The 16,535-nt window shown below is 45.1% G+C and overlaps 1 long non-coding RNA gene across 1 annotated transcript; it reads left to right on the top strand.

Moving 5' to 3' along the window:
- The first annotated feature begins 2,262 nt into the window (after positions 1-2,262).
- On the top strand, positions 2,263-15,224 carry LOC123345028. Its single transcript, XR_006572694.1, has 4 exons — positions 2,263-2,311; positions 12,725-12,841; positions 15,069-15,101; positions 15,192-15,224. It is a non-coding gene; the product is annotated as an uncharacterized LOC123345028 (long non-coding RNA).
- Positions 15,225-16,535: the final 1,311 nt, after the last annotated feature.

The raw sequence follows: 16,535 nt of genomic DNA, 5'->3' as shown, positions 1-16,535 counted from the left end.
GTATAATTGCTTGATTTCTAAGTAGCCTTAGTTAGAACATGTGGTCACTTCTTGGGAAAGGAACGTGCAAATTAACTGTTCAATCAGGAAGTACTTAACAGACAAAAGAGCTTGGAAGACTCCAATCCACAGAAGAAGTTCAAGGTAGCATGTGGGTAATGGCTGCTACCTCCAAGTCCTGAGTCATACATGGGCATGTGACTTGCCCATGTGATTCCAAATCTCCATTTTGTGACTGGATTCTACACAGGGTGAGGAGGGGGTCTCCACCCACAAGAGAGAGTCTATTTAAACCCCTGGGAGACCCTCCATTTTGTCTTCAGCTGGCTAAAGAAGGAGCCTCTTCCGTCCCGCCCAGGATACTTGAAGGAAACTCGAACAAAGGACAGTAACTACAGGGGGTGTGAGTGATTGCTGGACCCAGGCTAAAAGAAGATTAGTCTGGAAAAGGGAACATTCTGAAACTGGTGAGGATCTTATCTGTATTCAGTTTGATAGATTTGCACATTTTATTTTATTTTGCTTGGTCACTTACTTTGTTCTGTCTGTTACTACTTGGAACCACTTAAATCCTACTTTCTGTATTTAATAAAATCACTTTTTACTTATTAATTAACTCAGAATATGTATTAATACCTGGGGGAGCAAACAACCGTGCATATCTCTCTATCAGTGTTATAGAGGGCAGACAATTTATGAGTTTACCCTGCATAAGCCTTATACAGGGTAAAACGGATTTATTTGGGTTTAAACCCCACTGGGAGTTGGGCATCTAAGTGCTAAAGACAAGCTCACTTCTGTGAGCTGTTTTCAGGTAAACCTGCAGCTTTGGGGCAAGTAATTCAGACCCTGGATCTTTGTTGGAGCAGACGGGAGTGTCTGGCTCAGCAAGATAGGGTGCTGGAGGCCTGAGCTGGTAGGGAAAACAGGAATAGAAGTAGTCTTGGCACATCAGGTGGCAGCTTTCGGGGGGGTTCTGTGATCCAACCCATCACACAGTTTATCTCATCAGTAAAATAAAACCCACCTGTGATCTGGCGTGGGAGGCGTGACCTTAACCCTGCACTTCCTTGTTATCTAGTGTTTGTGTTTCTGTTTTGCTGAGTGTATTTCCTGGCTTTCAGAGGTACCCAGGGTAACTGGAACAATGTGTATAGTGAGGGTGCTGATATTCATTGAACCAAACCGTGAACACTGTATATGATGGAAACTACTTCAAGCCAGCACCTATGGAGGTACCAGTTCCAGCACCTATGGAGGTACCAGTTTACTGCCACCCACTTCTGCATTCTGGAAGGGTACAAAGCACTGCTAAAGCAACCCGAACTCCCCTATAATAAGGCTTTTTATTAGTGAATTAATTTAAGGCTTGTCTACACATACATGTGCACTGGTTTCAATGCATGAGTGCAAATGTCTGGTGTGGATATTTTTAAATGAGTTTGGAAATGGCTTGTACTGATTTATCTTGAGTCAATTCCTTCCTAATTTTCAAATGTCCACACAGGGATTTTCTCTTGATTAACTAAATCATTTCAGCTAAATTGAAGCAAATTTGTGCATAGAAAAGCCCTGATATTAACATTAACTTTGCTGGAAATGGTGCATTTTCATTACCACTACAAACAGTTCTTTTTCTCTCCTGCTGATAATAACTCACCTTAACTGATCACTCTCCTTATAGTGTGTATGGTAACACCCATTGTTTCATGTTCTCTGTGTATATATATATATATCTCTTCCTACTGTATTTTCCACTGCATGCATCCAATGAAGTGGGCTGTAGCCCATGAAAGCTTATGCTCAAATAAATTTGTTAGTCTCTAAGGTGCCACAAGTACTCCCGTTCTTATTAACTTTACTGTATATCAAATAGGAATCTGAGAAGATTTCCTGGTCAGCTGCATTCGTGGACTCACATTCAATTATTAGTTTAATATCAAAACACATTTCCTAACAGTGTAATGAAGCTGTTTGCTCATTACTGGGCACTGTAGGATTATCATAATTTCATTTACTTCTTCTGTAGGTTTGGGCTCTGCTCCTGCCATCTCTGTGGAGGGACATCAGGACGGAGGGATCCGGGTGGTGTGTCGATCAGCCGGATGGTACCCACAGCCCAAGGCTCAGTGGAAAGATCTCCAGGGGCAGCTCTTACCATCAGCCTCTGAAAACATATCCCCAGAGGTCAATGGCCTGTTCCAAACAGAGATTGCCATTGTTCTAACTGAAGAGTCCAACCAGAAAGTGTCCTGCTGTGTCAGAAACCCCCGACTGAACCAGGAGAGAGAGTCAGCGATTTCCATAGCAGGTCAGTGCCTGTCCCAGCCGCACATGGATAGGCTGAGATGCTGCAGACATGAGCAGAGAGTATTTATCATTGTGTCTCCTGTATATTGGCCTGAACCTTCAAGGTGCTGAGCACGTCTTGGAAAGTCCTGAGCAACCTCAGTTCGCTTTGGATGTAGCTACACTGCAATTAGACACCTGCTGGTGGTCTGTGCCAGCTGGCTCAGGCTAAGGGGCCGCTAAATTCTGGTGTAGACATTTGGGCTGGAACTGGAGTCCAGGCTTCAGACCCTTGTGAGGTGGGAGGCTCCCAGAGCTTGGGCTTCAGCCTGAGCCCAAATATCTACACTGCAGTTAAACAGCCCCTTAGCCTGAGCCCCATGAGCCTGAGTCAGGTGCAGGGGCCAGTAGCGGGTGCTAATTACAGTGTAGACGTTCCTTTGTCTCTAGTAGGAGCTGAGGGTGTTTATCACCTTGCAGGCTAGGATGCCATTGGCCAGATTGTCATAGTAGCTCAGTACCCAGCAATCATCATTCTTCTGAGTGGGGCTGGGGGAGAGAATTCTCCTTTGTTCATGTGGTATAGAGAGGACTATGTTGGAATTGCAAGCTGTCACTTTAAGAGAAGGGGGTTCCAGGTCCTGTTTGCAGGCTCTGTAGAAAAGCATGTGAGCAGAATCAGGGCTTGTCTACAGGAATAGTTAGTTCACGGCGAGCTGGGTGTAAATCAGCCTCTCACTAGCCTGGTGCGCACTAACTGTCTGTGTGGACTCTGCTACATGCACTAACAACTCCGTAGTGCGCTTTGATCTACGCTACTTTGAAACCGGAACAGAGCAACGTGCACCAAGAAACTTGCAGTGCATGCCAGCAGGGTCCACATGTATAGTTAGTGGGCAGCAGACTAGTGTGAGATGGATTTACAGCCCAGCCTGCAGTGCACTAACTTCCTAGAGATGAGCCAACATAAAGCAAGGTGGGATGAGTGGTGCCCCCTGCCTTAGGGAGCAGCCCCCCTCTGGTTTGGATTCTTGTGTGTTAAGGTTCTGGATTCTAAGACACAAAGTTGCGTTACGCTGCAACCTTCCAGCAAGAGTATTTCTGTTTGTAGGTAACTTCTCTGACTATCACAGTTCTCAATGAGTGTGGGGGAGGGAATTCGCCTTTGTTCTCAGTGAGAGCAGCTGGTTGCTGAGTGTTTATGAAAATCTGGCTAATGAAGTCATTTTTCCTGAATAGCACAAGAGTCCTGGTTATGATCTGAGCATTGCTGCTTAGGTGACCACATCAGTGTGAGAGCTGCACGATAGGCCCTGTCCTGCAGTTCAGACTCTGACAAAACTCCCATCTGCTTAAATGAGAGTTTTGCTGGCATCAGAGCTGAGAATTAGGTTGTAACTTGTACTTAATTGCACAGAAGGCAGTAAATGCAGAGCTCCATGGCTAGCATAATTCTGATCTCCTCTGTGGATGTACATTATAGTTTTTCACTTCAGTCACACAATGGGCGTGATCCTGCCTTCCTGCATAACCAAGTCGATAGGAGCATTGAGAGTGCTGGCAATAAAGGATCAGCCCAAAATATTCAGAAACAATCTTATGTAAAAACTGCTTAAAATAGGAACCTTTTTTCTAAAAAATTATGTATTATCTATCAAATAACATTGTTAATACAGAATGAATATTTCATCACTGTAATAATAAGAATATTGCATTTGTAAAGTACTATTAATTTGAGATTTCAAAGTGCTGAACTGCTTAATAACCTCTTAGTAGGCTCAGAATGAAGTGATTGTTATAGAATCATAGGACTGGAAGGGACCTCGAGAGGTCATCTAGTCCCTGCACTCATGGCAGGATTAAGTATTATCTAGACCATCCCTGACAGGTGTTTGTCCAACCCGCTCATAAAAATCTCCAATAATGCAGATTCCACAACCTCTCTAGGCAATTTATTCCAGTGCTTAACCACCCTGATAGTTAGGATATTATTCCTAATCTCCAATCTAAACCGCCCTGGCTGCAATTTAAGCCCATTGCTTCGTGTCATATCCTCAGAGGTTAACAAGAAGAATTTTTCTTCCTCCTCCTTGTAACAACCTTTTATGTACTTGAAAACTGTTATCATGTCCCCTCTCAGTCTTCTCTTCTCCAGACTAAACAAACCCAGTTTTTTCAAACTTCCCTCATAGGTCATGTTTTCTAGACCTTTAATCATTTTTGTGGCTCTTCTCTGGACTTTCTGCAATTTGTCCACATCCTTCCTGAAATGTAGTGCCCAGAACTGGACACAATACTCCAGTTAAGGCCGTATCAGCACAGAGTAGAGCGGAAGAATTACTTCTCATGTCTTGCTTACAGTACTCCTGCTAATACATCCCAGAATGATGTTCACTTTTTTTTGCAACAGCGTTACACTGTTTACTCATATTTAGCTTGTGATCCACTATGACCCCCAGATCCCTTTCTGCAGTACTGCTTCCTAGGCAGTCATACCCATTTTTTAATGTGTGCAACTGACTGTTCCTTCCTAAGTGGAGTACTTTGCATTTGTTCTGATTGAATTTCATCCTATTTACTTCAGACCATTTCTCCAGTTTGCCCAGATCATTTTGAATTTTAATCTTATTCTGCAAAGTACTTGCAACCCCTCCTTGCTTGGTATCATCCACAAACTTTATAAGTGTATTCTCTATGCCATGATCTAAATCATCAATGAAGATATTGAACAGAACCGGACCCAGAACTGATCTCTGTGGGACCCCACTTGATATGCCCTTCCAGCTTGACCGTGAACCACTAACCATTCTTTGGAAAGGGTTTTCCAACCAGTTATGCACCCCCCTTATAGTAGCTCCATCTAGGTTGTGTTTCCCTAGTTTGTTAATGAGAAGGTCATGCGAGACAGTATCAAAAACCTTACTAAAGTCAAGATATACCACAGCTACCACTTCCCCCCCATCCACAAGGCTTGTTCCCCTGTCAAAAAAGTTATTAGGTTGATTTGACACAATTTGTTCTTGATAAATCCATGCTGACTTTTGCTTATCACCTTATTATTGTCTAGGTGTTTGCAAATTGATTGCTTAATTATTTGCTCCATTATCTTTCTGGGTACTGAAGTTAAGCTGATTGATCTGTAATTCCCCGGGTTGTCCTTATTTCCCTATTTATAGACTGGCACTATATTTGCCCTTTTCCAGTCCCCTAGAATCATTCCCATCTCCCATGACTTTTTGGAGATAATTACTAATGTCTCGGATATCTCCTCAGTCAGCTTCTTGAGTATTCTCGGATGTATTTCATCAGGCCCTGGTGACTTGAAGATATCTAATTTGTCTAAGTAATTTTAACTTTTTCTTTCCCCAGCCTCTGATCCTATCTCATTTTCATTGCCATTCACTATGTTAGATGTCCAATCACTACTAGCCTTTTTGGTGAAAATCCTAAACAAAAAAGTCATTAAACTAAACTAGGTTTGATGGGGACAGGTGAGCAAAGTCCACAGGTAAGTGGAGAACATGGAGACCTGGGAGATGGTTCAGAAATAGGAGAGAGCGTGGGATATAATGGCACAGAGAAAGGAGGGTCAAGGCAAAACTGGGAGGCATGATCAAATCAGTATCTTAGATGCCTATATACAAATGCGAGAAGTATGGGTAACAAGCAGGAAGAACTGGAAGTGCTAATAAATAAATACAACTATGACATTGTTGGCATCACCGAAACTTGGTGGGATAATACACATGATTGGAATGTTGGTGTGGATGGGTACAGCTTGCTCAGGAAGGATAGACAGGGGAAAAAGGGAGGAGGTGTTGCCTTGTATATTAAAAATGTGCACACTTGGACTGAGGTAGAGATGGACATAGGAGACGGAAGTGTTGAGAGTCTCTGGGTAGGCTAAAAGGGGTAAAAAACAAGGGTGATGTCATGCTAGGAGTCTACTACAGGCCACCTAACCAGGTGGAAGAGGTGGATGTGGCTTTTTTTAAACAAGTAACAAAATCATCCAAAGCCCAAGATCTGGTGGTGATGTGGGACTTCAACTATCTAGATATATGTTGGGAAAATAACACAGCGGGGCACAGACTGTCCAGTAAGTTCTTGGACTGCATTGCAGACAACTTTTTATTTCAGAAGGTTGAAAAAGCTACTGGGGGGAAGCTGTTCTAGATTTGATTTTAACAAATAGGGAAGAACTCGTTGAGAATTTGAAAGTGGAAGGTAGCTTGGGTGAAAGTGATCATGAAACCACAGAGTTCACAATCCTAAGGAAGGGTAGAAGGGAGTACAGCAAAATAGAGACAATGGATTTCAGGAAGGCGGATTTTGGTAAGCTCAGAGAGCTGATGGGTAAGGTCCCATGGGAATCAAGACTGAGGGGAAAAACAACTGAGGAGAGTTGGCAGTTTTTCAAAGGGACACTATTAAGGGCCCAAAAGCAAGCTATTCCCCTGGATAGGAAAGCTAGAAAATGTGGCAAAAAACCACCTTGGCTTAACCACGAGAACTTGCATGATCTAAAAAATAAAGGAATCATATAAACAATGGAAGCTAGGACAAATTACAAAGGACGAATATAGGCAAACAACACAGGAATGTAGGGGCAAGATTAGAAAGGCAAAAGCACAAAATGAGCTCAAACTAGCTACGGGAATAAAGGGAAACAAGAAGACTTTTTCAATACATTAGAAGCAAGAGGAAGACCAAGGACAGGGTCGGCCTACTGCTCAGTGAGGAGGGAGAAACAGTAACAGGAAACTTGGAAATGGCAGAGATGCTTAATGACTTCTTTGTTTCAGTCTTCACCGAGAAGTCTGAAGGAATGCCTCACATAGTGAATGCTAATGGGAAGGGGGTAGGTTTAGAAGATAAAATAAAAAAAGAACAAGTTAAAAATCACTTAGAAAAGTTAGATGTCTGCAAGTCACCAGGGCCTGATGAAATGCATCCTAGGGTACGTCTACACTACGGGACTATTCTGAATTTGCATAAACCGGTTTTGTAAAACAGATTTTATAAAATCGAGTGCGCGCGGCCACACTAAACACATTAAATCGGTGGTGTGCGTCCATGGTCCGAGGATAGCATCGATTTCTGGAGCGTTGCACTGTGGGTAGCTATCCCGTAGCTATCCCATAGTTCCCGCAGCCTCCCCCGCCCCTTGGCATTTCCGGGTTGAGATCCCAGTGCCTGATGGGGCAATAATCATTGTCGCGGGTGGTTCTGGGTAAATGTCGTCAGTCACTCCTTCCTCTGGGAAAGCAACGGCAGACAAGCATTTCGCGGCTTTTTTCCCTGGATTGCCCTGGCAGATGCCATAGCATGGCAATCATGGAGCCTGTTTTGCCTTTTGTGACTGTCACCGTATGTGTACTAGATGCCGCTGACAGAGGCGATTCAGCAGCGCTACACAGCAGCATGCTTTTGCTTTTGCATGATAGCAGAGATGGTTATCAGCCATACTGTACCATCTACCATACCATAAATTGGTAATAAGATGGGCATGGCTACCAGTCCTTTTGCACTGTTCCATTTGCTGCTGTCATAAGTGCCCCTGGCTGCTCTTAGCCAGGGGCGCAAAAGCCAAAATTGGGAATGACTCCCTGAGTCAATCCCTCCTTTTTGGTATCTAAAAATAGAATCATTCCTGCCTAGAATATGGGCAAGTGTACTAGAGAACCACTGTATCAGAGAACCAGAGAGCACAGCTGCTCTGTGTCAGATCCTGCAGAAATTATGAGCTGTATGCTATTCACAGGGGGTGCTCCTGCAACAACCCCACCTGTTGATTCCGTTCTTCCCTCAGCCTTCCTGGGCTACCGTAGCATTGTTCCCCCTCTTGTGTGATGAAGTAATAAAGAATGCAGGAATAGACACAGTGACTTGTTAGTGAGATATGAGTGGAAGGCAGCCTCCAGCTGCTATGATAGTCCAGACAGGACAGTAAGGAGTGTGTAGGAGAGGAGCCCAGCATCTCTCTGCTAGTTCAGGGGCACTTGAATCTTTTCTTTACACATGAAGGGTGGGGGCTGATGGAGCTCAGCCCCCTGTTGCTATGACGATGATGGTTATCAGCCATACTGTACCATCTACCAGGAAAAATTAGGGCCAGGCGACCTTGATCGACCGGTCCCAAGCAAGTTGGTATGGTTACCAGTCCTTTTGCACTGCCCCATGTGCTAATAGGCTGATAATGAGGACTGGTACCAGTCGTATTGTACCATCAGCCAGCCATAGCATGGGGGGAGCAAGGATGTTGGTGTTGAGTGCTGCACTATCGCGTCTATCTGCAGCATTCAGTAAAGATAGGGTGACATGTAAAAGAGTCAGAGGATTGTTTTCCCTTTCGCTTCTGGGGGTGTGTGGGGGGGGGTGAGTAGATTGCCAAGCTATGCCCTGACCCACCGCGGACACTGTGTTTGACCCTAGAAGCATTTGGAGCTCAGCCAAGAATGCAAATAATTTTCGGAGGCTGCAGGAACTGTGGGATAGCTTCAGTCCTCCAGTCCATGAGCATCCATTTGATTCTTTGGCTTTCCGTTACGCTTGTCACGCTGCAGTGCGCTGAGTCCCTGCTATGGCGTCTGTCTGGAGATTTTTTAAAAAGGATTCTGAATTTCATCTTCTGTAACGGAGCGCTGATAGAACGGATTTGCCTGCCCTTACAGTGATCACATCCGCATGGTCCATGCGGGAGCTCTTTTTTTATTTTGATTTCGGACTGCATCGCCACCCGTGCTGATCGGAGCTCCACGCTGGGCAAACAGGAAATATTCAAAAGTTCGCGGGGCTTTTCCTGTTTACCTGACCACTGCATCCGAGTTCAGATTGCGGTCCAGAGCGGTCACTGGTGCACTGTGGGATAGCTCCCGGAGGCCAATACCGTCGATCAGCGTCCACACTAACCCTAATCCGATATGTTAATACCGATACTAGCGTTACTCCTCTCGTTAGGGAGGAGTACAGAAACCGGTTTAAAGGGCCCTTTATACCGATATAAAGGGCCTCTTAGTGTGGACAGGTGTGGCGTTAAATCGGTTTTACGGTCCTAAAACCGATTTAAACGCCTAGTGTAGACCAGGCCCTAGAATACTTAAGGAGCGAATAGAGGAGGTATCTGAGACTCTAGCTATTATCTTTGGAAAATCATGGGAGACAGGAGAGAGTCCAGAAGACTGGAAAAGGGCAAATATAGTGCCCATCTACAAAAAAGGAAATAAAAATAACCCAGGAAACAACAGACCAGTTAGTTTAACTTGTGTGCCAGGGCAGATAATGGAGCAAGTAATTAAGGAAATCAAATGCAAACACTTGGAAGATGGTAAGGTGATAGGGAATAGCCAGCATGGATTTGTAAAGAACAAATCATTTCAAACCAATCTGGTAGCTTTCTTTGATAGGATAACGAGTGTTTGTGGATAAGGGAGAAGCAGTGGATGTGGTATACCTAGACTTTAGTAAGGCATTTGATATGGTCTCGCATGATATTCTTATCAATAAACTAGGCAAATATAACTTAGATGGGGCTACTATAAGGTGAGTGCATAACTGGCTGGATAACCGTACTCAGAGTAGTTATTAATGGTTCCCAATCCTGCTGGAAAGGTATAACAAGTAGGGTTCCGCAGGGGTCTGTTTTGGGACCAGTTCTGTTCAATATTTTCATCAACGACTTAGATATTGGCATAGAAAGTACACTTATTAAGTTTGCAGATGATACCAAACTGGGAGGGATTGCAACTGCTTTGGAGGATAGGGTCAAAATTCAAAATGATCTGGACAAATTGGAGAAATGGTCTGAGGTAAACAGGATGATGTGTAATAAAGACAAATGCAAAGTGCTTCACTTAGGAAGGAACAATCAGTTTCACACATACAGAATGGGAAGAGACTGTCTAGGAAGGAGTACGGCAGAAAGGGATCTAGGGGTTATAGTGGACCACAAGCTAAATACGAGTCAACAGTGTGATGCTGTTGCAAAAAAGCAAACATGATTCTGGGATGCATTAACAGGTGTGTTGTGAGCAAGACACGAGAAGTCATTCTTCCACTCTACTCTGTGCTGGTTAGGCCTGAACTGGAGTATTGTGTCCAGTTCTGGGCACCGCATTTCAAGAAAGATGTGGAGAAATTGGAGAGGGTCCAGAGAAGAGCAACAAGAATGATTAAAGGTCTTGAGAACATGACCTATGAAGGAAGGCTGAAAAAACTGGGTTTATTTAGTTTGGAAAAGAGAAAACGGAGAGGGGACATGATACCAGTTTTCAGGTATCTAAAAGGGTGTCATGAACAAGTTTTCTCCCACTTCTTTATTTTAGCCTCTAAGGATAGAACAAGAAGCAATGGGCTTAAACTGCAGCAAGGGAGGTTTAGGTTGGACATTAGGAAAATGTTCCTAACTGTCAGGGTGGTTAAACACTGGAATAAATTGCCTAGGGAGGTTGTGGAATCTCCCTCTCTGGAGATATTTAAGGGTAGGTTAGATAAATGTCTATCCGGGATGGTCTAGACAGTATTTGGTCCTGCCATGAGGGCAGGGGACTAGACTCGATGACCTCTTGAGGTCCCTTCCAGTCCTAGAGTCTAAGAATCTATGAATCTATTTAGCTCTTCTGCCATTTCCACATTTTCTGTTATTGTTTTTCCCCCCTCATTGAGTAACAGGCCTACCCTGTCCTTGGTCTTCCTCTTGCTTCTAATGTATTTGTAGAATGTTTTCTTGTTACCCTTTATGTCTCTAGCTAATTTAATCTCTTTGTGCCTTGGCCTTTCTAATTTTGTCCCTACATACTTGTGTTATTTGTTTATATTCATCCTTTGTCATTTGTAATTACAATTTTTTTTTAATTCAGAGCATACACACCGAGAGTTGAAAACAAAACATAAATACTCTTCTTGAAAGGTTGCAATGTAACGCTGCTTTATTTCTAACACTGTAGAACTCTAACACACCACTGCCAAATACAGAGACAAAGCAGGCTGCTTCCTAAGGCACAGAGGCGGAACTCAACCCACCTATGTGTAGGCTGATTCTTTGCAGATTAACTGCAGAGGCTCCAGATTGTACACTCCTTGAAGGGCCCCTTAGCCTGCAAGCAACACCAGGAATCACCTCAGGATTTAAAGTGACACTTGTAATTTATACACAGTTTTCAATACACCATTAATCATGTAGCAATGACCCTCTATTCAGCCATTGCTCTAGAGCCCAGGCAACAGGAATCTGGAGAAATGTTTACTCTGAATTTCCAGGCTTACATTTTGTTTTTATTAAAGTTCTTCATTAACATATTTTGAGCCAGGTTCTCTCGTGTGGGTGAGCCCCACTGAGCATAGGTGAGTCGGGGGTGTCAGGAAGCTGGCCACAGCTCTCTGGTTCTGATGGTCAGTCATCACTGGCTGCAGCCTGGGGATCAGTTAGAGCAGCCTAGGGACTGCTTGAAGTTATGTCAGTGGGGTTTAGCCTTATCTATAGTTATGGGTTAGTTTAACCAACAACCCACCCCAAGGTGACGGTTTAATCTAATTTAATCTGAGAGAGTTCAGCCTCCAACATCAACTACAGTAGAGAGATTATCAATAGCAGGGGGACCGCATGGTGCACAACAGAGACTACATAGTGCTCTCTCTATACTAATTACTTTGACTAGCTAGCCAAACAATACACACGCTGCAGACTGGCAAAGTAGAGAGAGCCCAATATAGAGTGCACAGTATTTGCACTACTCACACCAGGCCTTGCTGAAAAACCCAAAGTGTTACTCCTCATCTTCACCATCATCCTTCATCACCACCCCCCACCAGTGCCCATCACCCTGGCATCTCCCCCCACCAAGGCGCACAGGCTGGGGTACAGCTTTTGTAATGTGTTATGCTGATGCCCACTGGGGGTCAAACATACTTATGAAGTTTTTGACCCTTATTTCAACTTCCAGACCTCACGCCTGTTGGGATGCTCCATTTCTCATAGGTGAACTCATTAGTTCCCCTTATACTCATTAACATTTACATCACCGTATCAACAATGATATTCTATTGTTTAGCAGTGCTATTAAAATTGCGATAAATTATTTTTAGTTAATTGCATGAGTTAACTGTGATTAATCAACATCCCTAATATTTATATCTCACCTCTATATCCTTAATATATCTGATACATTTCAGCATTGGCTACAGGCGGATAGTTGTAGCATAGCGGAACTCCACCCTATTCCTTCCCTACCCCCGACATGCCGCCTCTCATTAATTAACCTTGTTCCATAACCAGGCTAAAGCTTGGACTTTCATTGGCTTAATAATAAAGCACAGAGGAGCCACATGTGTATTTCCCTGTGAGTCTTTTAACTAGTCACAGTGTCACCACTGTCATGGTGTTCTGCCTTCATTCTGCGCGTGTTTGCTCCCAAGTCAATGGCACTTTCTCTTGCAGAGCTGTTTTTCCCGAAAGTCAGTCCCTGGATGGTGGCTCTGGGTGTGATCCTGTGTCTCCTGGCTGTTCTCATTGGCCTGGCTAGTTACTGCTTCTGGAGGCAACACAGAGCGAAAGGTGAAGTAACAAGAGGGGAATTTGGTGAGAGAGAGAGAGAGAAAAATTGATTGATTGACTGATTGAAAACCAAAACCAAAAGGAGAGATACTAGGGCTGCCAACTCTAACTGAAGCTATTCTGGTAGGGTTTTTTCCCAATATGACGTAATGTCATTTTCTTAAAATAGCCTATTAAACTATCCAGGATTGCTTTCAACAGTCACTGGGAGATGGATGCTGATTCCGGGAGACTCCAGGCCTGGAGGGTCGGAAACCCTAAGGTCTGGTCTACTCTGGAGGGGTGTCTTCAGTGCAGTAAGTCAATGGCTGATGTTTCCCTGTCGACTCCACCTGTGCCTCTCGCCCTGGTGGAGTACCAGAGTCAACGGGAGAGTGCTCAGTGGTCAATTTGACGTGATAAATCGACACCTGCTGGATCGATCACTGCCTGTTAATCCAGCCGGTACTGTAGACAAGCCCTCTTAGATATACAGGGATTCAGTATTTGGAGGAGGTGTCAGGCAGTGGGAACCGGGCTGAGCATGAAGGGGGAGCTGAACAAATTATAACTTTGTCTAAACTGAGAAGTGTCAAGTGGTTTCACTCCTTCAGATCCCACTCAAGGATCTCAATCCAATGTGATTCTGAACTGTTCCATGAAGATCAGCATGGCTCAGACAGAAACACCATGTGGGGCTCAGTGAGCTGGGCTTGGAGCACTGACAAATGTAACTTGGCTGCTTGCAGGAAAAACAGAAAGCAAAGGAGGAAAAAAGGGTGTTTCTTAGGGCCAATTCTGCTCCCCAGTAGGTGCTTGCACCCCCCACCCCAATCCAGGTGAGTAGGAGCTGCAGAAGGGCAAAGCAGTGGCTGTCAAAATGGACAGATTAGCAGTTATCTTAGCTACACTTAGGGCTGGTCTACGCTGGGGGCGGGGAGGTATCGATCTAAGATACGCAACTTCAACTACGTGAATAGCGTAGCTGAAGTTGAAGTATCTTAGATCGATTTACCTCAGGTCCTCACGGCACGGGATCGACATCCGCGGCTCCCCGTGTCGACTCCGCTACCGCCGCTTGCTCCAGTGGAGTTCCGGAGTTGACGGGAGCGCATTCGGGGATTGATATATCGCGTCTAGATGAGACGCGATATATCGATAGATCACTACCCGCCGATACGGCAGGTAGTCTGGACGTACGCTAAGACTTGTTCAGCCTGAGATCCTGCTGACCTGAACATCCAGCTAAACAAAGGCACCTCCACCCCATTCTCCCTCCCTCCGCAATCTACCGAGACCCTAGGAGGAGCTGTTACCACTTATCATTAGGACCAGGGGCAAGTACCACCTACAAGGTCAGGAATTGGCCTAGGATTGAGCCAACCAAATCCTGTCCATTATCCAGGTCAGTGCCCCATTCCCGTCGCTCACTTCCCTCTCCCATCCCCACAGGCAGGAGCTGGGGAGAGCTGCGGCTGTTCAGGGGATGGGCACAGAGGGGAGCAGCCAGATCAGACAGGAGTGTGACAGGGCCCAGGCAGCAGGGATGGCTCCTGGGGGAGACACTTAGAGCAGCCCCTAGAGGTGATGGTCAGTGGGGCCCAGGCAGCAGGGATGGGCAGCCCCTAGAGGTGATGGTCAGTGGGCCCAGGCAGCAGGGATGCTGAGTGCAGGGATGTAGAGACAGATCTGTCTGTGTGTCCTGTCAGTCTGTTTGCCTCACTTTCATAATTACAGCACAATTACATGAATAGCGGGAAATGCGCCATAAACACGATCGGGTGAAATCTCACCTCTCGCCCTTTTCTCTCCCTAGATACCCTACGACCTGATATGGAGAGCAAGAAAGGTCAATGTCTGGGCCCATTACATTATCTGACAGTAGAGTTATCCCATAAGCACGACAGGGTGAAATCTCACCATTATTAATTAACTGTTGCAACAGTTTCCCAAGGGTCATGGTAGATTCTCCAGCACTGGCAGTTTTGAAATCAAGATTGGATGTTTTTCTAAAAGATCCTCTCTAGGAATTGTTGTGGGGAAGCCCATGGGCATGTGTTACACAGGGGTCAGACTAGGTGATCACAATGGTCCCTTCTGGTCTTGGACTCTATGAATTGACGACCTCTCACCCTGTTCTCTCTCTAGAGACCCTGCTGTCTGGGCCAGTTACATTAACTGATATTTAACATTATCCCCACAAACACGACAGGGTGAAATCTCATGTCTCTCTCTTTTCTCCCTCTAGAGCTCCTGCGATCTGAGATGGAGAGACAGAAAGGTCAGTGTGTGGAACAGTTGTATTTATAATGGTAACCCCACAGCTCATGCAACAGGGGGAATCTCATGTCTCTCTCTTTTCTCCCTCTAGAGGCTCTGCGATCTGACATGAAGAGACAGAAAGGTCAGTGTCTGGGACCAATGGGCTGGGTTGAAGATTTCACGTCATGTCAGTCGAGTTAGCTCTCTCAAGCCAACTTAAGTCAATTGAAAGCCACATTTAATGCAGTGGAGTTTCAGTTTAACAATTTTAGATCAATTTTAGCAGGTGGAGTTACAGCCTGTTTTAATAAGTAATGAAGAACATCTCCATATCGGCACCAGAGCCCAAGCAGTGAGTTCAGGGCTGCTTGTGCTGACACAGACGGGCTCTGAAGGGGAAGGGACCACTTTTCCTAATAAACCCCATGGGACTTACAGAAATGGCACCCCAGAGCCATAGCCGTGGCTGGAGCGCACACCCCTCCTGCATCCCAAACTCCTGCTGAATCCCCTCCTGCACCCCAAACCCCTCATCCCTGGTCCCACCCCTGAACCTGCACCCTCAGCTGGAGCCCTCACCCCCCCATCCCCTGCACGTCAACCCCCAGCCCTAGTCCTGAGTCCTCTCCCACACCCTGGATCCCTCATTTCTGGCCCCACCCGGAGCCCACTCCCGAATCCATGCCCCAGCCCAGAGCTCTCTCCCACATCCCAGACAATTTATCCCTAGTCCTAGCCGGAGTCCAACTCCCTGCCCTAGCCAGGTGAAACTGAGTGAGGATGGGGGACAACGAGCGATGGAGTGAGGGAGGATGGAGCGAGCCGGGGACGGGGCCTTGTGGAAGGGGCTGGGCCTGAGGAAAGGGATGTTTTGTTTTGTGCAATTAGAAAGTTGCCAACCCTAGACAGGTTGGGTCCCTGCCTCCATAAGAAGCCAGCTCCTGTGCTGTGCACTGCTTAGCATCTGATGGACAAATCTTGCAAAACGTTCGTATCACCAGTGAGGAAGATGTCGCTGTTAGCTTGACTATTGTGCATTAAGTTTTGAGACTCAACGTTAACTCACAATGTCTTTTACTTTCCAGAGGAGTATGAGGCAGTGAAAGGTATGTGTGTTTTGACTAGTTTTGATTATGCTTTACATTAGAAAACGAACACTCAGAACTATGTGGGCAAAGAAATGTTAGTGTAAAAAAGTAATGTGTTACTGTTATAGGTAATGTACACGACAAGGGGAAATCCAGATAGTATCCAGAAATAATAGGTGGAAAAATTGTGGTATTGAAATATGAACATTAACAGTTTTATTTTTCACAACATTAATCCTTGGAAATACTCTTAAACAAACAAACTTCACTCCCTGACACCACAGACACCCTGTAACAAGAACAATGATTATTTATACCAATAGGGCCCAGCCATGTGAGTTCTCCACAGACATGCTCCCACGCCA

This window comes from Mauremys mutica, chromosome 12, assembly GCF_020497125.1.
Source record: "Mauremys mutica isolate MM-2020 ecotype Southern chromosome 12, ASM2049712v1, whole genome shotgun sequence".
Lineage (NCBI taxonomy): Eukaryota > Metazoa > Chordata > Testudines > Geoemydidae > Mauremys > Mauremys mutica.
The sequence above is the reverse complement of the archived record's forward strand: the minus strand, read 5'-3'. Positions and strand labels throughout refer to the sequence as shown.